The sequence below is a fragment of the Triplophysa rosa genome, linkage group LG3, assembly GCF_024868665.1.
Source record: "Triplophysa rosa linkage group LG3, Trosa_1v2, whole genome shotgun sequence".
Lineage (NCBI taxonomy): Eukaryota > Metazoa > Chordata > Actinopteri > Cypriniformes > Nemacheilidae > Triplophysa > Triplophysa rosa.
This window is the reverse complement of record NC_079892.1, coordinates 15,634,878-15,658,264: the sequence shown is the minus strand read 5'-3', so window position 1 is coordinate 15,658,264 and position 23,387 is coordinate 15,634,878. Positions and strand designations below refer to the sequence as shown.

The following is a 23,387-nucleotide window of genomic DNA, read 5'->3' as shown; positions in this document are numbered from 1 at the left end:
ACTTGGTCAAGTCAACCAGACTTTTATTTTGACGGGACGCCGTAAAGAGCGTTTGTTTAAGTTAACCGGACTTTTATTTTGACGGATCGCCTCAAATGGTGTTTGTTATGTGTTTGTGTCCTCGTGCAGTGAAACGCTGGCGCTGAAAGCTCCACAAGCACAATGCATTCAGTACACGCAACCGCACCACTCTTTCACACACGGTAACGCAAAACAAGCAGAATACATATTTAAACAGTATCTGAATATTTCGTTAGCTGTTACGTTAGCGGTTCAGTGCTCATTTTTTGTTAGGAAATAATACATTTGCCAGATTCCGTGTCATTCCGTGTTGTACAGCAAATTCTGTTTTTATGCCTGGATTCCTCTATTCTGTCCGCGTTTTCCACATTGCGGAAATCATAGGGGCTCTATGTACTGTATGTCACGTGAGGTATCGGTCTTTGGTATCGGTGTGTCATTACGAGTACATGAGCTTGGTATCAGGCCGATACCCGATACTGGTATCGATGTATCCCTACATTTAGTAGTTTGTTTTCTTGTATGTCTTTTGTTAATAAATTAGATTTTATTACATCTGTGTCTTCCTTGTGTTGATAATATAGTAAGAGGCTCTACGAGTTAGTTGAATCTCACAAAATCCAACAGATAAACCAGGTTTACTTCCTCCAATTTACATAATTTTTCTTATTATATGGTCTATTTGGATCACTTTTACTATTAAGGTGAAATTCCTTGCCCCGATTTAAATGGAGGGAGTGGTCATCTAACACACACACACACACACACACACACATACACATGCACATCATTAAGGTGATGTGTGACCAAACTCACAACGCCTGGGTTTGAAGTATGCTTCCAGAATGACTTTAATGTCTCCCTGTTGAGCCACTGTGAAATTCGTGAGATGTCTGCATTCAGATCCCAGTGTGGCAGGCTGGACCACCTTTTTCTTGTCAGCCAGGTGATAAGCGCATAATCCTCAAAATCTGCTCTGAATAAGTCTTAGTTAGCACTCCAGGCTCCATTCATGTTCATAGGTGACAGCAGAGGTATGTGAGCTGCGATATGGGCTGGTGAGCCGTTAGACAGACGAGCCACAGCTGCAGTACTGTCAGTGTCCATAATCGAATAAATTGGTCCGAATCGGCTTTTACAGCATAAACTAAAAGATGGACAAGTTAGGCAACTTCTGATGACCATGTTTACACAACTCTTTGGGCAACCAAATAAAGGCAGATATGCCAGTGCACTTCAGCAACTGAACTAACAAAACTGAGGCAGCCAAAAGCAATCAAATGATGATCAAATGCTCAATTACATCTCATAACATCAGTAAGCGAATGTGTGCAGTCACTCTTCTTAGTTTTCAACCTAAAACGAGGGTCTGCAGTGTTTCCAAAAGTCTCAGTTCCCTTTCTGATGGGGTTTGACTTGAGAACCTATCATCTTCTGACTAGTTTTGAAAAGGCCAATGAAATTGGCAAATAAAATTTGCATGCCGGACTCCGCCCCAGATATCCGGGTGTAAAAGGGAGACGGCGTGATACATTTATTCACCTTTTGTTCTGCGGAGCCTTCGCATCTGATGACAAGACTCACTCAGATTGCTGGATTCTTATGACGTGGTGCAGTGGATTTGTCCCTCGGCAGTGCTTTCCCCTGGGCGTCTCGGCAGTTCCAGAGGTGTTTATTTTCTAAAAGAGCTAATTTCTCCAGCGTGGCATGTCCCGCTGTTCTCATGGGCGCAACACTCTCATAGAGGAGGGGGACGGACACGATGTCTGCCTCAAGTGCTTTGGCACGCGGGCAGAAGACAATCCAGACATTGCAGTCACGGGTGGCTGTGTTCTTATGGACCCAGCCACCACCTCGTCTGCTTCCCGTCCCCCGCTGATAGCAGCGGCTTCGGCCCTGCCATCTGCGATGGCGAGTAGCGAGGGTGATATGGGGATCATCGTGAGTGCTAATCTGTCAGCCACAGGCTCGGAGACCATTCGCGCCCCGTCCCATTCGTCTGACCATTCCCCAAGAGTCGGTTCCGTCTTGTTCCTCAGCCACGTATCCGGAAACGGTGCGTGATGAAGATGAGCGGTTGAAGGCAGCATCGGAGGGCGATTCCGTGGAGCTCCATCCCTCGGGAGGTCGAGCCCAGGAAGAGGCGGACGTCGAGATCTCAACCATGCTCTCCCAGGCCGCCGCGAGCATTGGGTGGCAGTGCACCGCCTTCCCCAGCACTCGCGGGTGGACACTTGTTGCCTCGGCTCGACTCCATGCCGTGCTCGACCCGGTACCATTTTTTCCCGGAAGTGCATGCGGAAGCTTAGTAAGACCTGGAACACCCCCTCTCGGCGCGTTCCCGTCAAATTAGCTTCATCGTCCTTACTTCCCTTGAGGGGGGGGGGCAGCTAGGGGCTACGTCGACGTGCCCTAGGTGGAGCGTGCGGTCGCGGTGCTTTATGCCCGTAGACGGCGGCCACCTGGGGAGGTCGACTCTGCCTCCCGTCCAAGGCGGGTAAACTTTCGGCATCTCTGGTGTCGAGGGCTTACACTGCTGCGGGCCAAGCTGCCTCCACTCTGCACGCCGTTTCCATCCTGCAGGCCGAGGTTTCGAAGAGCTCCTCGAGGGTAAGACCGACATGAGGGCTTGTGCAGGAACTCCGCGCCGCCACCGACCTCGCCCTATGGGCGACCAAGGTGACAGCGCGGGCCCTGGGTCGAACGATGTTCACACTAGTGGTCCAGGAGAGACACCTCCGGCTCAACCTTGTGCAAATGTATGACACTGAGAAAGTTCGCTTACTCAACGCACAAATTCGCAAGGGGGGCTGTTTGGTGATACTGTCGAGAGTTCTCGGCAGTGAAGAAGCAGACCTACCCCCCGGGGGATTGCCCGCCGCGACTCGGCCGCCCTTCGGCCGTGCGGCATCTGCTCCCCCCACCCAGGCGGCCCCCCTTCCTGCCCCGTCCCAGCACCTGCTGGGCCCCTTCGGGGGCCTTGCGCCCATATTCTAGGAGTATCCTCTCTCTCCCTCTGGGTTTTTCCTCAGCCACTCTCACCCTCCAGAGGACGGTGTTCGGCAACTCGACATAGCCACACTGCTAGCCATCGAACCACCCCCGGGGGGATTGATGAAACAGATCAAACCCCTAGTCCCCCTGTCTGGTTTGAGCGTCTAGACTAGGGTGTCTAGACTATAGCCGTCTCAGCTATGCGATCCAATTCGCCAGACGCCCGCCCAAGCATGCAAGGTAGGAGCTCCCGTGCTTTGGGCTGGGGTCGCCACCCTTCTGGCGAAGGAAGCGATCGAGCGTCCCTCCAGCCAAGATGTTCTGCGGGTTTTACAGCCTGTACTTCATTGTCCCCAAGAAAGGCAGGGGGTTGCGCCCCATTTAGATCTGCGTACCCTGAACAGGCACCTGCACAAGCTGCCGTTCAGGATACTCACGCAGAAGCGCATCCTGACGTTTGTTAGATGTCAGGACTGGTTCATGGCAATCGACCTGAAGGACACATACTTTCATGTCTCGCGAAGGCCGGCATATCAGTACCAGGGTCCTCCCCTTCGGTCTGTCCCTGTCTCCATGAGTCTTCACGAAGGTTGTGGAAGCCGCCCTCGCTCCCCCCAGGGAGAGGGGTGTGCACATACTCAACTATCTCGACGACTGGCTCATCTTGGCACACTCGCGAGATCTGTTATATACAGACAGGGCCCTGGTGCTTCGGCACCTAGATCGTTTGGGATTACGGGTCAACCGGGAAAAGAGCAAGCTCTCCCCTGTGCAGAGCATCTTTTTTCTCGGTATGGAACTCGACTCTGTCTCCATGACAGCGCAGCCATCGAACGCGCAGAACTGCTTGAAACTCTTCAAGCAGCAGCCAGCGGTCCCCCTAAAACTATTTCAGAGGCTACTGGGACACATGGCGTCCTCGGCAGTGGTGATCCCCTTCTAGTTGATTAACATGAGACTGCTCCAGCACTGGCTACAGACTCGTGTTTCCTGGAGAGCGGCAACAAATATTTTAAAAATATAAAATGTAAGTTTATTTTCAAACAATTAGGTTTTATGCTTAAATTATGCCATTAAAATAGCGACATCTGCTGACGGACACAATGCTTCGTTGTCACAGGAACATGCCAGCTGAAGATAATGAGGAAATTACATTGCTTACTTTGCCAAGTGCATTCCAAACGTCTACATAATGGCACACAAATGCCCTGTTCACTCCAAAGTCTAAACTACACGGGCTCTGCCCTTCGTATAGGAATAGGGTATAGGAATGATAACTTCGTTTTGGAATGTTCCCCTCGACAGCTCGTGACGGTTCGGTGCGAATACTCGTACCGTTACACCCCTAATAACAATGTAAACATGGTTTACGGGGACACTTCCTGTGTCCTCTTAAACTAAATCACTTAAAAACATACTAAATTATGATTTTTTAAAAGGAAAAAAAACGGCAAATGTTTTCTGTGATGGTTAGATTTAGGGTTAGAGAATAGAATATACAGTTTGTACAGTATGAAAATCATTACGTCTATGGAGAGTCCTCGTAAACCATTTATACAAGTATGTGTGTGTGTGTTTGCGCGCATGCGCATGTTGGGTTGGTTGTGGGCATCTCTTGTTGTTGTATGCCAGGTGCCATTGTCGCTCAATTTCTGTCAAGGGAGGGGATGAGCTAAACACACGTGCACAGATATCATGCCTACTAAAGCCTAGTGTTTTTAAAAAGTCTTAGCGTTTTAACCTCTAAGGGCTGGTCTCAATCCTCCACCTGTGTGCTATAGGCGCCTGTGAGCCCCAGTTATGCCTGGACTGATGAGTAGGCAGTTGGCTCTTGGAAGTTTGCATCCACAGGGGGCAGATTTATAAGGCTTTTCTTAAGAGCTCAGCGGCAGCCGCAGAATTAATGGGACGTCACAGACAGACAACTGCCGAGAGACATGAATTGTGATTGTTTGCATTTATGTGGCCATATGATTGTGCAAAGCGTATCTGCAGACAAAAACAGAACAAATCAGCACTGCTACACATGAATGTTATCTAATCTTTAAACATAGACGACCCACATCACATGATAATTCGCAAGTATATAAATATTCTCCCACAAACACTGTTTACAGAGACACTGACTACAGCAGTTTGCTCCTGTGTGCTTCCAACCCTTAGGGATTGTTTCCCTCATCTGTAAGTCGCTTTGGATAAAAGCGTCTGCTAAATGTAAATGTAGTTCCAAAAGAATTTCACATTAGCATTTTTTAGCTGACAACACAAAACTATAACCAGCATAAAAATATATGATGTATTTGATGTATTTATGTAGACTTGATGGCTTGATGGAGCTATTTTTATAATTACCCCTTTTAGAACAGTCTGGAGTGTTCATTCACAGACCAATGTACATAAAATGTACATTGTTATATTTCTGTGAATATTCATGCAAAAATGTATTTTTTATCTGTAATAGATTCAGCTAAAGAAACATCCAGAGAAGAATCGGAAAAACACTCCAGGAAAGAGAGGAACAAAGAGGAACCAAAGGTGTCATCCAAAGAAAAAGACGCCTCAAAGGTGTCTAAAAAAGAGCTTTTAAAGGAGTCAAAAGAATACAGTAAGGAGAAAGAGGCACCAAAAGAGAAGGATTCGGGGAAGGAGCAAACTAAGGTGTCCAGGAAGTCCTCATTGAAGGTCAAAGACAAAAAGTCAGAAGCAGGAGATAGTTGAACACAGCTGCTGCATTGATGCACATTGTCATATTCTTTGGCTCTTTGTTAGGTAGTGTGTCTGTGTAGAAGCCAAACATTCATCTTATTGTTTTATTGTTGATAGCATAGTAGCAGTAAAACCACATTAAAAGTGAAAGTATGGCACTTTCTGTGAGGGAAACTGTGTTTGTGGGAGGGGTTGTATTAAAAGTCAGTTGTCTGCCACTGTGGCCTGTCTGTCATCCAGTAAGCCACCCGCACAGCCCAGTGTGACGTCTGATCACAGGCACCACGCCTCGCCAAGACATCCAGAAATAACCCCACCACCAGCAGCACAATCTAATTCAGTTCTTAATGTCTTAGTGGTATATACATTTAAAAAATATTGGTAAAAATGGAGAAACTCTTAACAAAACACACTACACACTGATATTCATGACTCAACATTTATGTGTGATAAAATGTAAAAACATGTTGTAAAAAATGATTGTTTATTCCAGATTTAATAAAGGTTTTCGAGTATCTTTTGCTTGACAGATTTAGCATGTTTTTAACTAACAATACATTGAATTATAAAAACTTATTTTTCATTCTGGACATCCTTTTTGTCAACAAAAAAACCCCTGAACTGAATGAATTATTTCCAAGATTATATTGCTCTATTTCCGCATAAAGCATTTCTGTTGGTCTAATTTAACTTATTTTGGTTGGGCCAACGTAATTTATTAGAGATTGCAACACAACAAGTTTTTGGTTTGATGACGTCCAGTTACACCCCATTGATTTATCTTAACTTAAAATGGGTGAGGTGTACAGAAAAGCACATTATAATTAAACGAGATTAAAAGTTTAACTCGTTCAGTTGGACTGATCTTGTTTGTGTATTATCTCTGCAATGAAGAGTGCTGCAAGAGGCACCAAAAAGAAAGTTACTTGCGAGGGCATTTCCGCAGTAATAACTCACTGTGTAAAGCACCATACATGTAATAATGCAGATAACCCAAAGTAAAAACTTCTCTTTAGCACATCTCATATTTGTATATAACAGAAACTCCTTGGAATCCACAGAGCAATAAACCTTAACAACATTTTTTATTTAGAAACATGCATGAAATAATGCTCATTTTAAACATTTACTCTCCTCATCCAGTCATGAAAGCATCAAAACAGACTAGGAAGTCAATCCTCTGCATAGTTATTCAATGGAAATTATTCATGTTGTCTCAACATAAATGGATTAACAACGTCTATTGATCTCCCAGTTCATCCAATTAAGTCAAGTACTAAGCAAAACAAATTATAAAGTTATGTTAAACAGTCAGCTGTTTGTCCAAAATCATGTAATGCACAAGGTAAAGATATTGCTTAAGCTACTTTGAACTACTTTGAAAAATCATTTTTGAGCGTACGTAAATCAATGAATAAATAAATAATGCTAACTTGTATTATATAGAGGCGGTTTCCCGGACTGGGATTTTCTTGAAAAAGGAATATGCCTTAGTTAATATATGTTAATATAATATAATATGCCTTATTAGGAAATTTAAGTCAATTTAAAAAAACATACTTTACAAAAAAATTAGTGTGTGCATCTTGAGACAAAACAATCGCACTGATAATATTTAAGATATGTCAGTGCTAGTTATTTTCAATCAACTCAACTTTATTTATATAGCACTTTTTACAATTTTCATTGTTACAAAGCAGCTGTACATAAGACATATTGACTATAAGCAAAACAATTAAGTTGTACCTGCAAAAACAAGAAAAAGTTGAACACACAGAAGACAGACATACCCACATACAAAACACTCCACACACACAATATGCACACGTACTAACACACATAGACATATACACACGCACACAGACAAGTACGCACACACACACAGACACGCACGCACACACACACACACACATGCTCAGTGAGAGCACACATTTAAGATAAAGGAGAGAGAAGCACAGGTCAAATATAACAGACTATAAATTCCTATATGCAATATTAATTAAGTAAAATTCTAAAGCAGCCCCCCCGGCCAGGCAAATAGTGCAAAAAACAGTATGCAAACGGTGGTGAGGAACCCATAACTCTAATCGAAAAAAAATCAGGAGAACCCAGGCCCAACCAGGGGATTCCAGTTCCCCTCTAGCAAAAGCTGCTGCCTCTGCACAAGCTCCAGAGAGCTTGCATAACAAGGCTAAATAAAATAAATAAACTTACTAATAAGGTAAATTATAGTTTAAGATTATCATTAATAATCTAATAGCATTTTAAATTTTGTGGTGAAGACGTGTCAGGTGACCGCGTCCTTCTTTATCCAGCTCTATCATCTTAGCTCTTGTCAGGTCACCACTTCCCATTCTCCGCTGTACCATCAGGTCAGGCCATGAAGACGTGTCAGGTGACCGCGTCCTTTATCCAGCTCTATCATCTCAGCTCTTGTCAGGTCACCACTTCCCATTCTCCGCTGTACCATCAGGTCAGGCCATGAACTGCATCCTGCTCGCTGTGGTAACCTTGGAACAATGAGACAAGACTGGCTGAGAGTAGAGTACTGTTCTGCACTCTTTGATGCAACAAGTACATCAGTTGTGTTTTTGGTTCCGGTTGATCTATCTAATGCAGCCTAAACCCTCAGAGGATTTATATTATGGAAGAGTAGTGTATGCAAGATTAAAAAGATGCGTCTTTTAATCTAGATTTAAACTGACAGAGTGTGTCTGCCTCCCGGACAGTGCAGGGAAGACTATTCCAAAGTTTAGGCGCTAGATAGGAAAAGGATCTACCACCTGCACTTGATTTTGAAATTCTAGGTATTACCAACTGACAGGACGCCTGAGACCGTAATTCACGTGAAGGACTGTAATACAAAAGGAGTTCATTCAAGTATTGAGGAGCTAAACCATGTAGGGCTTTATAGGTAATAAGCAAGATTTTAAAGTTAACGCGATGCTTTATAGGTAACCAGTGCAAGGTTGACAGAACCAGGCTAATATGTTCATACTTTTTTGTACGTGTAAGAACTCGAGCTGCCACGTTTTGGACCAGTTGGGAGTTTTTGTAATAAGCCTGCAGGGCAACCTAACAGTGCATTACAGTAGTCTAGTCTTGATGTCATGAATGCATGAATTAACTTCTCTGCATCTGATAGTGACAGCATATGACGTAGTTTAGATATATTCTTAAGATGGAAAAACACAATTTTACAGGTGTTGGCGACATGGCTCTCAAATGACAGACTACTATCGCATAAGAACGCCAAGATTCTTTGACGACAAGGGTTTTATGGAACATCCGTCAATAGTTAAACAGTATTCTTGGTTGTTACTTATAGCAGTTTTCGGTCCAATAAGTAACACTTCCTTTTTTGACCGAGTTCAGTAATAAAAAGTTGTTACTCATCCAGTTTTTTATATCGCCTATCTGTAATGGGCGCGTACTCGGCCCACCTTGTAGGGGAAATTGCTAGGTTACTTTGGAAGACTCAAAGAGGAAAGGATCTGGGTAAGTGAGACGCCCCTACTCCAAAGTAAGTTCCACAACAAAACTTCTTGTAAGATTTACTGTAACATTTAATCATTGACTTTGCTTTTCTTTCAGGATGTCTGATTTGGTTTCAGCAAAAGACAAATGATCAACAAGATATGAAAAAAATAAATAAATAAATAAACAATGTTATTCAAACAACTTTGTCTCTGTACATTACCTCGTGGTGCACCACAACCTTGTTTATAACACCCTCTGGAATGAATACACGACTTACAGTGGAATGAATTTAAATTATCAATATCACTTCAACATAAGCGTTTCAAACACGTGTACAAACCTCGTTAAGGTGACCCTCACAATTCACATACGTTTATAATCTCAACAATACAACTTTCATTTACTCAACGATCACATCCGGACTTACGTTTCGGTTCAGTAAATTCAGTCTATACCAACAAAACTGTCAAAAGTGTTTTTGGACGGAAAGATGAATAATACCAGTTCGTTGCAACAATGATGCGATGCCTTGCGTTGAACGTTGAGTGCGTAGACTTACGTAGAGAGCGTTGAGTTGCGTAGAGTGCGTTGTGTGCAATATACCAACCTTTCATCCATAATAATGACTTAATTCACATCTGAGCCAAGACAACGTAGAGATATCACTCGGATGGCAGGGTAAACGTGAAAAACAACATCCACACGAGCTTGCTCGGATGCAGGAAAAATCTCAGAGAACAAAGGTGCGCACGCGGCCTCCGCGCACGTGTGGCACATGTGGAGGAAACGAATCCTTCTCCAACCCCCCCCCCAAAAACACCAAATACACAAGCGTAACTTCCCGTAGAAGTCCTATACGCAAAAATACGCTTTTTAACACAACGTTCGATACGCCAGCACACTAATAAGTGCCCTTACTGGTTACGTTTCACGGCGTCGGTCACAGTTCACATGTAACACGAAAAAAATATGTCAAACCTCGTTCGGAAACTCTCCAAGTCGGTATTACAGCGAAGATTACAGCGTTCTCAGCGAAACTGTCGACTCTGGCAGCTCCTCTCTGCTCCGAAGCCAGTCTCTAACACTGTCTGTATCTTCCGATGTACAAAACCGAACTCCCGGATAAGCAAAATATCTTCCGCACTTTTTGCGTCTGCAACAAAACTATGTGTAATGTAAATCACCACGTTATTTAATGCAAAGACACAACCGAACTGTTCCGTGTGGCTTCTCCACCAACTCACCACTGTCTGACTTCTTGTGCGTATCCGCTCACACACAAAAAGAACGTTGTCAAAATAAAAATCTCCCAGAAAAATATGTTCAAACAAAATTATTACCGTTACATATGCATTCCATTATTCGATGGAACTGCTGTGTTTCATGAGGCTTCGAGGAAATATAAAGTTGAGTATCATCAGCATAACAGTGAAAGCTAACTCCGTGTCGCTTTATTATATCTCCTAGAGGTAGCATGTACCTTATAATGCGAAGAGCAGAGGCCCTAAGACTGAGCCCTGTGGTACACCGTACTGGACTTGCGATTTGCGTGACACCTCATTGTTTATTGCTTCAAATTGAAAACGGTCGGATACATAAGATTTAAACCATTTCAAAGCTATTCCTTTAATGCCGACGTAATTTTCGAGTCTATGTAGGAGTGTGCTGTGGTCAATAGTGTCGAATGCAGCACTAAGGTCTAGCAGCACCAATAACGAGATACAACCTTGGTCAGACGCCAATAGCAGATAATTTGTAACTCTGATCAAAGCAGTCTCTGTACTGTGACATGCTCTAAATCCAGACTGGAATTCTTCGCATAATTGAGTTGAAACTACTTTTTCCAGAACTTTAGATATGAAAGGTAGATTCGATATAGGCCTGTAGTTCCCTAGTTCTCTAGGGTCGAGTTGGGGTTTTTTGACAAGGGGCCTTATACAGTGAGGGAAATAAGTATTTGATCCCCTGCTGATTTTGTAAGTTTGCCTACTTACAAACAAATGAAGGGTGTATAATTTTTATGGTGGGTTTATTTTAACTGATAGACACAGAATATTAAAAAAAATCAGGGGAAAGAAATGTTATATAAAGGTTATAAATTGATTTGCATTTCAGTCAGTGAAATAAGTATTTGATCCCCAAGCAAAACATAACTTTGTACTTTGTGGAGAAACCCTTGTTGGCAAGCACAGAGGTCAGACATTTCTGATAGTTGGTCACCAGGTTTGCACATGTGTCCGGATACATTTAGTCCACTCCTCTGTCAATCTTTAAGGTTTCTTGGCTGTCGCTCTGCAAATTGGAGTTTTAGCCTCCTTCACAGAGGTTCTATAGGACTAGGGTCTAGAGACTGGCTAGGACATTTTATGTGCTTCTCCTTAAGCCACTATTTGGTTGTCTTGGCAATATGTTTTGCGTCTTTGTCATGTTAAAGGCTCATCCATGACCCATCTTCAGTGACCTAGTTAAGGGGAGGAGGTTCTCGTCCAAGATTTTACGGTACATGGGCCAGTCCCTCAGCCCCTCAATGCGGTGAAGTCATCCTGTATACCTGTAGCAGAGAAAAAGCCCTAAAGCAGAATGTTTCCAACACTGTGCTTCTCTGGAGACATGATGTTCTTGGGCTCATAGTCAGCATTTCTCTCCCTCCAAACACAGGAGTCCATTTTGGTCTCACAGCAGTGCCAGCACTTTCGCCAAAGCCTTTTCTGAATCATTTTTATGTTCATTGTCAAACTTAAGACGAGCCAGGCGGGCCTTCTTGGGCAGGAGGACCTTGCGGGTGCTTCAGGATTTCAGTCTACTGTGGCATAGCGTGTTACCAATGTGTTACCAATGTTTTGCTTGCTAACTGTGTTCCCAACTGTCTTGAAATCATTAACAGGCTTCTTCCGTGTAGTTCTGGGCTGATCTTTAACATTTCTCATGATCATCTTTACCCCATTGGGGAAATATTGCAGGGAGCTCCAGAACAAGGGCATTTGATAGTTATTTTGTATATCTTCTATTTCCAAATAATCACACCAACAGTTGTCTCCTTCTCACCAAGCTTCTGTCTGTAGCCTATTCAAGGTTTGTGCAGGTCTCCAATCTTGTCGCTGACATCCTTTAAAACCTATTTGGTCTGGACCATGGTGTTGGAGAGGTTGAACTGGAAGATACAGATTCTGTTGGCAGGCATCTTTTATATACATAACAAGCTGATTTAGGAGTACTTTCTTAAAGTGACAGGACTAATCTGTGGTCCATATAGGCACATAACCAATCTGTGGAGCCAGAATTCTTGCTAGTTGGTAGGGGATCAAATACTTATTTCACTGACTGAAATGCAAATCAATTTATAACCTTTATATATAACATTTCCCCTGATTTTTTTTGAATAATTCTGTGTCTATCAGTTAAAAAAACCACCATAAAAAATTATAGACCCTCATTTGATTGTAAGTAGGCAAACTCCCCCTACAAAATCAGCAGGGGACAAATACTTATTTCCCCTCACTGTACTAGCCACTTTATCATCTTTAGGCACATGTCCTAATGTCAGAGAATTGATATAATATACCAGAGGATTTATAATTCTGGGAGGCATCTCTTCCAGTAATAGTTTGTAGGATAGCGGTCTAGCATCATTGGTTGATTTAGATGACTTTTAAATTAATTTCCGCAAAATAAATACAAGCCCACAAAAATCAAATGTGAAGGGGTTAAGCTCACTATACATTGTCGCATATATATATATGGTAGAGGAAGGGGTGCCTTCGGCTATTCATGGAAGGAGGGGATTCCTTCTAAGCTAAACATTCTTTGTCCGAACTGCTTATACCTTATTTGGTCATTCTGTGAGTCCCTGGACATATGAAACTGACCAGATGTCTTTTGGCACCGTGTATATAAAGACTTGTAGTTTTTTTGACAAGGGGCCTTATAACAGCCACCTTATATGCTTTAGGCACATGTCCTAATGTCAGAGATGAGTTAATAATACCAAGAAGAGGATCTATAATTTCTGGGAGCATCTCTTTCAGTAGATTTGTAGGTATAGGGTCTAGTATGCATGTTGTTGATTTAGATGATCTAATAATTTTAGACAGCTCATCTTGATCTACGGTATAAAATAATTGCATTTTCTCCTTAAGGGCGCTGTAGTTAGTTTGTTCAGCGGGTTTCACTTCTGATTGCATTGTTATAATTTTTTCTCTAATATCTTGGATTTTATATGTGAAGTAGTTCATAAATTCATCACTGCTATGCTGATATACAGGATCAGAAGTCACTGACGATTTATTTTTTGTTAATTTAGCCACTGTGTTAAATAAAAACCTATGTTGTGCTGGTTTTCTTCTATTAGTGATGAAAAGTAGGCGGATCTAGAAGTTTTTAGGGCTTTCCTGTATTTTCGAATACTATCCTTCCATGCTGTACGAAATACCTCTAATTTAGTTTTCTTAAAGTTGCGCTCCATTTTTCGGGCCGCTTTCTTTAGAGCCTGAGTGTGTTCATTATACCACGGTGAGGGGCTGCCATTTTTAATGTTCTTTAAACGTAGTGGAGCAACTGTGTCTAGCGTTACCGAGAAGGTGGAATTAAAATTTTCAGTGGTAATGTCAAGATCTTCAACGTTATTTCTCATGTTAGCGATTTGAGACAATTCGGGCAGATTATCGAGAAACGCATTTTTGCTAGTTGAAATTATTGTTCTACATATTCGTAACAATGAGTTTTATTTGCAGCCGTAGGCCAGTGAAGCAAACATAATACCAGATAATGATCCGAAATGTCTTCACTCTGCTGAAGGATTTTAACATCGTCCACATTTATACCGTAAGACATTATTAAATCTAAAGTATGATTACGAAGGTGAGTGGGTCCTGACACATGTTGACTAATGCCCATGGAGTTAAGAGTGTCTTTGAAAGCCATTCCTAAGGCATCTGTAACGTTATCTACATGGATGTTAAAGTCACCAACGACAAGGAGTCTATCTGTGGCCAGTACTAGTTCTGATAAGAACCCACCAAATTCTTTAATAAAATCTGTGTGGTGCACTGGAGGCCTATATACAATAGCTAGAATAAATTTTAAAAGTGTTTTATCCTTAGTATTAGGTGTTGAAACATGAAGAACCATGACTTCAAAATAATTATATTTAGAGTTCGACTTCTGGTAAATGATAAAAGAGTTATTGTAAAGTGCTGCGACACCTCCCCTTCTGCCTTTTAGACGAGGCTCATGTTTATAGTAATAATCTTGGGGGACAGATTCATTTAAAGTAATATAATCATCTGGTTTTAGCCATGTTTCTGTCAAACAGAGCATGTCTATTTTATGATCTGTTATCATATCGTTAACAAAAAGTGCTTTATTAGAGAGAGATCTAATATTTAGCAATCGGAGTCGTAACAGTTGGTTATCTGTATTTTGTTCATGTTTAGTTTGTTTAACGTTTATTAAATTACTTTCAAGAGGTTTATGCATTATTTTATGTTTGCTAATCCGGGGGACAGACACAGTCTCTATTTTGTGATGTTTGGGAGAACAGATTATTACATGTTGTACATTTTGTGTATTCTGCGACGTGAGACGGCAAGCAGACAGTTGGTTAAGCCATTCTGTCTGCTCCCTGACCTGGGCCCCAGCGAGTCAAGCTTTAGCATTAGCATTATTAAGACTTTTTGCCATATTTCTAGACAGGATGGAAGCCCCAGCCCAGGAGGGATGGAGACCATCTCGTTTCAACAGGTCAGGTCTGCCCTCAAAACTCTTCAATCAAGATACCTCTAACATTAAAGGGGACATTCTTTTTCTGTTTTTGAAGCTTTGATTATGTTTTTTTAACAGTGGATGTTCATGTTTCTAGTTTAAAAAAAAACTTTATATTTCACAAATTTCAAGTCTATTGTTCACCGCTGTCCCTCTTCTCACAAAACACCTGGATTTTTTCCGGTTTATATAAAGTCCCTCCTTCCGAAACGCTCTGATAGGTAAAGCTGATCTGGTCTGTCGTGATTGGTTCCCCGCTTAGAGCGTGTGTCTGAAGATGTCCCACCCACACCATATATCATCGAGCTTCCACTTCTCAGGCTGTTGTGATTGGTCGGTGCACGTGTATTTATAAGCTTTGGCTTTCAGCAATAATCAGTAACAATGGCGTCAACTTCACTTCATCAGTTAAAAACATGATCGATCGAAGTGTAACGGAGGTCTGCTAGTGCATGTGTAAACGTCAATCTTTATTTAGAGATCGCGATTTTTTCCTACTATGGCGAGGGAAATGACACCGGACCGATTGGGTAAGACCGATTATATTTATTAATGCTAATAACAGAAACGTTAGTTTTTCCTTTTTATATTGGACCTAAGTTGGATAATTAAACAAGCAGATTGACTAGGAGACATTTGCAAGCAGGACATACGTTTCATAGAAGTGTTTTAGAGGTATACACACACACGCACGCACGCACGCACGCACGCACGCACACACACACACACACACACACACACACACACACACAATATCAGTGTGTTAAACAGAACAGTTTTCACAGCCGATGTTAAAGTCATATTTGACCGTTGGTTATCTTAGAATGTGTGTAGCAGAATTCTTATTATAAAACGGTCAGTTCTGGTCCTTGATTCTGATTGGCTGAGCGGAGTTCTAAACCGTGATAAAATAACCCAGTAACCCGCTGCTTCTTGGGGTTTATTGCTTTATTACCAGCTGTAGGACTGTGATGGAAGTGAAAGTAATTAAGCACGAAGCTCAGTCAAATGTTTACAATCTCTGATAACCAAACACTACTCCAGCGACTCTTCCTATTCTCTAAGGAAGGCTTCGCCCTTTTTTGGCGTATTCCTTTGGGTGGAGGTTTTTCAAAAACTCGGATTAGTGACATAATTTACCCCGGAAGTAAAGTGCTGTAGTCCGATTCCAACCGTTCTCTGTAGTCCTTGAAAAGCAAATTCTGTTAAAGACAATATCTCGCTTGGAATTGAACTTTGAGCTTTTTCATTTTGCAGATAATGTTTATGCTCTAACAGCAACATTACACACTAACTAAAGTTTGAAAATTGGCATCACGGGGAATGGCCCCTTTAAAGTTAATCTGGGACTAGGTTTAAACCCTGTCCAGGAAACCGCCCCATAGACTACTAGGGCCTACTACCTTGGTTCTAGCCTTGCAGGATTAGTAAACTTCTCCCTCTGCACCCAAACAAAAAAGATTAAAGTATTTAAAGTAATGATAAGACATGCTATAGTACTTTGTAATGATTAACATGAGTTTGATTACAAGTGACTCCTCTCAAATGCTCCATCTGGTTTTATAATGTGACACTGTCTTTCTATATCTATGTGAATGCATACTGTTGCTGATTAAGACAATTAAAGTTACTAAAAACTGATCTAAATAGGGGGATTTTCAAGCCTTTTGTAATTGCTGAGAAAAAGAAATGTCACCAGGTGAGCTGAGAGCTGGTAGAGATAGAAAGAGCTCACCAATAAAAGTGCTCTTTTGCGCTCTCTAGTGACTAACATTACAGCAATAAATAGACTCCTTTCGAACATTCAGAGGGACTCAGCGGGAAAAAAACCGATAACCTTCAGAAATTTTCAGAAGCAGTGCAGACCTGAACACATCTTCACACTATGTATGGAAGCTAGTTAGAGACTATGGGCCAAATCGTGAAATATTTTCATTTTTGAGATGCAGAAAGCCATACTCCTTTGTGAATATGCATGTTTTGGGTAGCTGAGAAGACTTGGCGCCACCTTTAATGGCCCATGACGGGAGTCATTGTTATTGTAACAGAGATAACACAGAGTTACATGCCAATCGAATGCTCCTTCCCACCTCTATTTCTACAGTAAAAGGCCGAAGCAATAGTTTGATGGTAAAGTCACGTGAATGTGTTCAGATGGGGCGGATCTACATAATCATATAGAAGTCTGTGGCGTTATAAAGCCACAGGAATTTGAATAGAGTAGCAGATCTGTGTGAACGGGAGGAAGGACCCACGCAGCGGGGATGTTCTGCATCGGTTGAAATGCACAGCGGTACGTATCCTTGCGCCAATGAGAGGAAAACAAAGATATCTAACCAGAGACGTAGCGGGGACATCTCTATTCGCATCCGGACCATTCTCTATGGTGGTGTCATTTCTCATCGGGATCCCTGGATCTTGCGTCTGTTTTAGACACATCTGTCTGGATAATCAGGACGCTATTTCATCATCTGATTCTCTGTTCAAGTATTATGGACTCATTGAAATGTTCAGCTGACGGTCCGAGTGCGACTTTACTGAAGAATGTGGCATGGAATTTCTCGTAATACCAATGTCTCCCTCTCTTTTGATTGGAACGCAAACTGTTTCTACGGACTTTGGATAATCTTGTATGGTTATTATTTTTTCTTTTCCCTGATCTGGCGTGAATTTAGGATGCTGTGTCTGTCTCCTACAGTAACCCACAACCTGTTATTCTGGTTTTTAATTCTCCAAACACCACAATTAACTGTACCTTTAATCATAGGTAAGTACCATTCAATGAGCTCAATGAAATTATGTTTATGTCTTTGACCTGACATTGGAAATTAACCCATTTTGTCAAGTGACATTAGCTAACAATGTCTGTTTGTCTGCGAGTGGTAAACGTTGTCTTTGTGATCTCGTTTCAAATGTGATGATGTAGAATAATTTACAATTTTTGTTTAAATATCTGACGATGTTAAGCTTTATTTCACATGACTGAGGGTAGGCCTTGACAGGCCTGTTTAATTTATTTACACAGAAAAGTGTATCAGTGATTTAGTCATTGGCAGATTTATTGCTTGTAGAGTCTTGAAAAATATTTATAGTTTACAGGAAACTGTTATGTAGCTATACGTGTGTAAAATAAAAATGAAAAGAAGTACTTTAATTTTTTACTTAGGTACAGAAGCTAGCTGTGAAAACGAGGGAGAAGTATTACACATCCCCAACATCACAGACAACCCCTGTATCTCCTGTGTCTGTCTGGTAAGAATTAAAGTATCATCCTTATCATGATCTGTGTTTCATTATGCTAAACAACCATAGGCCAACTTAAAATATTCACTTAAAACACAAAAGTGAAACAGTTTTTTTTTCTAGGTGTCTGATAGACTTTACTGTTTAAGTATGCTCACAGATGAATGACAGGAAATGTGTTTTTATTACTATGATGACTGCATTTACAGGATAAATTGAGGTTTTGTGTTTTCATCTTATTACCGTTGGTATTGTTGGGCTACTGATAAGAAACAAGTTACCATTTCAAAGCAATGTGGATTTAAAGCTGACTCCAACCAGAATCCACAGCATGTTTACATACAACCTACATACAGTACCAGTCACACTGGCATTTATACAGGCAGAAATTGGAATAAGATGTTTTGTGGGCTTCTGTAAAAGCAATTTGAGAGTATTATGTTAACCATTGTCAAACAATGGAACTTTTATCGAGCTATTGTTTGTGTGTGAGTTAATATGATGGGTTAATAAATGTCTCATATTGATTTTGTAGCATGTGAGCGATAAGTACAGAAAGGGATATCACTGACCATGAAAGCCATTCCTGTCATTTTATATACACAATTCTTAATGGAGATTTTACAAACTAGACATGATTGAATTGAGCTGAATTATCACGACACATCTTAGGACACAGACCCACATTTCTACCTACCTCTACTGGTTTATCTTTGTCACAGATAAAATATTGCACCACAGATATTGAAAATATTGATTATTTTTTTGTACAGGATAAAAAAGCTGACTGTAAACAAGAAAGGTGCCTGCTTGTGGCAGAGGACTGTGCGCTTGTGGTCAAACAGACGGGAGCCTGCTGTGAAAAATGCAAAGGTCAATTCAAACACACTTAATAGAGCAGAATTGCACTTCATAAAAACACAAAAGACCTAAACTATTACATTTAGCATTACTGCCACCTTATGGATGAGATATGCCTTGACTCATGTACATAAATGACCACTTTACAACTATTACTTTGGTTATTACAGGTTTGTGGTTCATGATCTGTACTTCTTGAACGCTATATTTAATTGCTAGATAAGCATAATGAAAATGTGTGCTCTACAGAAACATACAGGTCAACCCTGACACATTCTTTTTAATTTATCGCAATAATAAAATGCTGTTTTTAACACACTTTCTTATGCAGTTTAGTTTATTTTTGTTTTGAACATACAGACATGCAAAAGTATACAATATACCAGACTTTACAAATATTGGTTTAACAAGTTAACATCACTATATTTTCAGCTTTTATCAAAGGCTGCAGGCTCATAAACATATATTAGGGCTTTTCACGCTTAAAATCGTTATACTAAACCCTGGGTGAACAGAATCCTGGGTTATCTGTTTCACGTTTCACACTACTTATAATTTAGCAGGTGTTAAGAGATAACCCTGGGTATTCATAACCTGACGTTTCACACTGTACATCACTAAACCCTGGGTTAACATTCTTACTTGTGTATTTGCAGTGTCAACAGTCATGATTGGATAAATACTGCATGCAGCATCAAACTGCTGAATAAAAATAGTGTATGGTCGCTTTAAATAACCGAAGACCTCGTTGTTCTGCAACTGAGAAGAAATGACACCACACAAATACTTTTTTGCAGTTTTAAGCCTCCTATGACGTTATTTACGCAAATAAATAAAAAAAACTCAATGGATTGTTTACACAGTTTCTGTGATTGTACACATCTTGTGATAAGCGCTGTTCAGTTTTTGATTGAGTGTCGGTTGCTAAGCGTCTGGTCATATCATTCTGCCCTCGCTTTGTTTCACTCTGCAAAACCTCGGAGCAGGGTTTTATAACCCGGGGTAAAATCCAGGGATAAACCCGCTTCCAAATTACAAGTGTGAAACATTTTTTTACCCAGGGTTGAAATCGGGGGTTTAGAATGAAGATAACCCAGGGTTAAGCGCAGTGTGAAAAGCCCTCTTAAATGCTTATGCAGTTATGCAAATAAAGGCATAACACAATGCCATAGAACAATGGTTTTCAAACTGTGGTACGCGTACCACTACTGGTGCTCGAAGAGACCCCTAGTGGTATGTGACAAAACTGTAAAGGTATATATTAATTTGTGTTTTAAATGCAATTTGAAATGTTATATATGATCGATAAATACGGAAAACATATAGCCTATATGCAATTTTAATTTAGTTGTATGAATTATTGTTTATTTATCATTGGTCGATGTAACTCAGGCGTGACAGGCAGGTCAAACACAGAGCGAGAGCAGACAGATGCTTGTGAGTCTCTCATCTCTCTCTCTTCCGATGAGCTGCATGTAAATTAAGCTTCTTATGTATTTCTGCACTTGAACAGCTGTTTAAAGCTGTTCTTAATGCTGTAAAATGCTATTTCAAGACGCATCTACGTCTACTCGAGGTTAAATTAATGAAGCGCATGTTGCGATTTAGTTTTGACACTCCAGTTTGACAAGAGCCACTGCAGTAAAGTAAAAAAGTAAAATGAGACACCTGTCCCATTTATAATCTGATCTGTAGATATCTGTTTGTTATATACAGCTGTTTCTCACCACATGGATGGATTTTTTTGCTTGTGTTTACCATAAACTTACTTAATTCTTACATTCTTTTTCATAAAACAAGACTAAATATCTTATCTTTTTCTTGTCAAGTAATTGTAAATTGATTTAAGAAGTTTTAGATATTTTCACTAAAAACAAAACAAAAATTCTTAGTAATAATGTTATTTTTTCAGTGTATTTTTTGTTCTCAGGTCTGTTTTAAAACCAAGACACATCGTCTGACAAAATCACCACACACACCTTAAAGAGCGGAGATTTTGTCTGCAAATTACTTTTGTCACTTTTTTTATTTCAGGCAAAATTTTGTTTTCTTTGTTTCCTGGAAGTGTACCAACAAATTTATCATTAAGTAGGCATATTCAGGCACATGGTCAGTGAATTTTTGTTGACATCTTTTGTTGTTGTTTGCTGGAAGTGTCGTATCGAGTATCACGTTTTCACTTAGAGTAAAGATGATTTACCCGATCATAAAGTGATAATAGCGATTGGACGAAAGTATTTTCCTCAGCTATAATTAAATATCTATTTATTCTGCTACTGCATTAATCGCCAGCAAAGGCCATTTCAATTTGAAAGATCCTTGGAAGGCACCTTTGTATTGTGTCCCTTATTAGGTGAATGAGTCATCCATAATGCTTTGCACACAGAGTTTTTGTGGTTAGACCGCAAGGGTTGGAAACTTTAATGATGTATTAATTTGGATTTTGTAGACCATTTATTTCTAGTGTTTAATGTTGAGAAGGATTTAGGCCTAGAAGACTGTTCTAGAAAAGGCACAGCCTTAGTAGGATGCAGCCTTCCAAATTAAAAACACCCAACATCTGATACATCAGGGTGCATTGTGGGTAATGTGTGAACTAGTGATGCTGTTCATTTAAAATTCAGACACCACTATGAAATAGCTGGCACCTGATATAGTGGACAATATAAGGAATGGGTAATAATTTCAGACATAATTGTTACAAGAACTGCAAGCCGGTCCAAGGGTTCCTTGACTTATGTAAGTACATTAAATAAACCAATGTACAGTGAGGGAAATAATTATTTGATCCCCTGCTGATTTTGTAAGTTTGCCTGCTTACAAAGAAATGTAGGGTCTATAATTTTTATTGTGGGTTTATTTTAACTGATAAAGACAGAATATAAAAAATCAGGGGAAAAAATGTTATGTAAAGGTTATAAATTGATTTGCATTTCAGTCAGTGAAATAAGTATTTGATCCCCTACCAACTAGCAAGAATTCTGGCTCCACAGATTGGTTATGTGCCTATATGGACCGCAGATTAGTCCTGTCACTTTAAGAAAGTACTCCTAAGTCAGCTTGTTATGTATATAAAAGATGCCTGCCAACAGAATCTGTATCTTCCATTTCAACCTCTCCACCACCATGGTCAAGACCATATAGGTTTTAAAGGATGTCAGGGACAAGATTGTAGACCTGCACAAACCTTGAATAGGCTACAGACAGAAGCTTGGTGAGAAGGAGACAACTGTTGGTGCGATTATTTGGAAATAGAAGAAATACTAAATAACTATCAAATGCCCTTGGTCTGGAGCTCCCTGCAAGATTTCCCCAATGGAGTAAAGATGATCATGAGAAAGGTTAAAGATCAGCCCAGAACTACACGGAAGAAGCTTGTTAATGATTTCAAGACAGTTGGGACCACAGTTAGCAAGCAAACCATTGGTAACACGCTATGCCACAATAGATTGAAATCCTGAAGCACCCGCAAGGTGCCCAGAAGGCCCACCTGGCTCGTCTGAAGTTTGACAATGAACATCAAAATGATCCAGAAATGGCTTTGGCGAAAGTGCTGGCACTGCTGTGAGACCAAAATTGACTCCTGTTTTTGGAGTGAGAGAAATGCTGACTATGACCCCGAGAACACCATCCCTACAGAGAAGCACAGTGTTGGAAACATTATGATTTAGGGCATTTTCTCTGCTACGGGTATACAGGATGATGTCATGACTCTGCTTGATCATGTCATGTCTATTCTTGGTCTTGTAGCAGAGTCATGGCAAAGCCTTAGGTTATGTGTGGAGAGAGACATATTGGCACTTACGGCCTTCTATACTCTCTCGCCGGTCGTGTCTTTGTTCCCGCCTTTTCGTTCCTTGTTAGCTTCCCTTCAGTGTTTAATCCCCGACACCTGGTCCTTGTTTATCCCTCGTTTGTATCTCCCTTTATAATGCCGGTGTGTCTTCTGTCCTGTGCTCAGTCATTGTGCTTGTTGGAGTGTTACCTTGTGTATCAGCGTGTCTCGTACCCTGAGTGTTGTTGGACTTTAAAGGCAGTCCTGCATGCTCAAAAATTTGCACAGAGACGTTCTCTAAAATTAAACAGAAGTTTTATTATCAGATGTAAAAAGGTAACAAAGCTTTGAGTTGTCAGACGATCTCCTCACTCCATAAAAAGCCAACAACCCCAAAATATTCAAAAACACCCATATTTATAAAGTATGTGACGTCGCTCGTATCTTCTGACTCCTCCTCTGCCTTTTAAGGAGTGCTGCTCCGTTTCCACCAATCACCGTGAAGTCCTTTTTCTTAGTTCCTGTAAAATAACATTTCAAAACGTAT

General features: G+C 40.8%; 1 long non-coding RNA gene across 1 annotated transcript; it reads left to right on the top strand.

The window, feature by feature from the left end:
• The first annotated feature begins 13,110 nt into the window (after nt 1-13,110).
• On the top strand, nt 13,111-19,098 carry LOC130551601 (uncharacterized). The gene is made up of 3 exons (XR_008962633.1): nt 13,111-17,728; nt 18,128-18,213; nt 18,978-19,098. It is a non-coding gene; the product is annotated as an uncharacterized LOC130551601 (long non-coding RNA).
• The last annotated feature ends 4,289 nt before the right edge of the window (nt 19,099-23,387 follow it).